Raw genomic sequence first — 1,117 nt, 5'->3', positions numbered from 1 at the left:
GTTTAAATCTGCTGTTAGCCGGAGCTACAGCAGATGCAGCAAACTGTTCTCCAGAATCCAGACCACGTTCTTCTGCCTCATCATTGAACTGATTTGGATTGCCTCTTAGGTAATGTGTTTAGGAAAGAAAATTGACAATAATGATATAAAATTTACCACATGGTAGAACTGGAATTGGCGAAGCTAGAATATTGCGACTTATGTTTATCGTAGAATGCCATTTAACCTTAATTTTTAAATTTTTATTGGCAATACTCTGTTCTCTGGTTGTATTATTAATTTCCGTATTTTAGTAAGATACTACACTGCCATCTAAAAGACAGTAAATTTTACCCCATGTTAAAATAGGTCCAACTTTTAAGCCCGACTTTTTTTCACAAAACTGAATTTGATTTCCGACATTCCATAGATTATTATCGTTCTTGGGCCAATGGTTAGAGCACGATATAACAGGAAAGGTACACGATCGCCCTATCCCTGTCGCTGAGTGGAAACGGCGGTGTTTATTAACGGGGTTCAAAGATCCCCAACAGGGTTCGTCAGTGAGTTAGGCCGATTGCCTCCGAGGGAGACAGCAAAAACCGGGTTTCTATTTGAAGTATTAAAGGGGCTCACTCCGTTCGCTGGTGCTGTTGCCGATAGGTAAGGGCTGGTCGCCAATCTTGCTATTATATCTCGGAAACCGTTTGCTCTTCCGGCAAAACAGACTCCGTGAGATATGTCCTAGTGAGGCGTGCGCCGATCATCAACGCCTTCATCCCGCCTTCCACTTTTGCCGTAAAATCGTACTGAACGACATCTCTTGAAATTCCCAATAATCGACGCGGAATAATCGAAATTGAACGCTGATTTCTGATTTAGTGATTGGTTTTTTCTTTAGACTAGCCGTTTAAAAATTAACGAAAACAGTTCTATAAGGCACCAACCTCATTTATGGTTTTTAACATGTAAATGAAAAACTATAAGTCCAATAAAAAATAAACCTGTATTCCGGATTTCCATTCAATTCTGAATCTAAATCATGTATTTTAAGCCAAATTTGAAATTTGATAGAAAATGAAAGTGCGAAGGTATAGCCTTTCCACTTTTGTCAAAATCGGCAAAAATGACATCCTCT

This window comes from Daphnia magna, linkage group LG1, assembly GCF_020631705.1.
Source record: "Daphnia magna isolate NIES linkage group LG1, ASM2063170v1.1, whole genome shotgun sequence".
NCBI classification, from domain to species: Eukaryota; Metazoa; Arthropoda; class Branchiopoda; order Diplostraca; family Daphniidae; genus Daphnia; species Daphnia magna.
The sequence above is the reverse complement of the archived record's forward strand: the minus strand, read 5'-3'. Positions refer to the sequence as shown.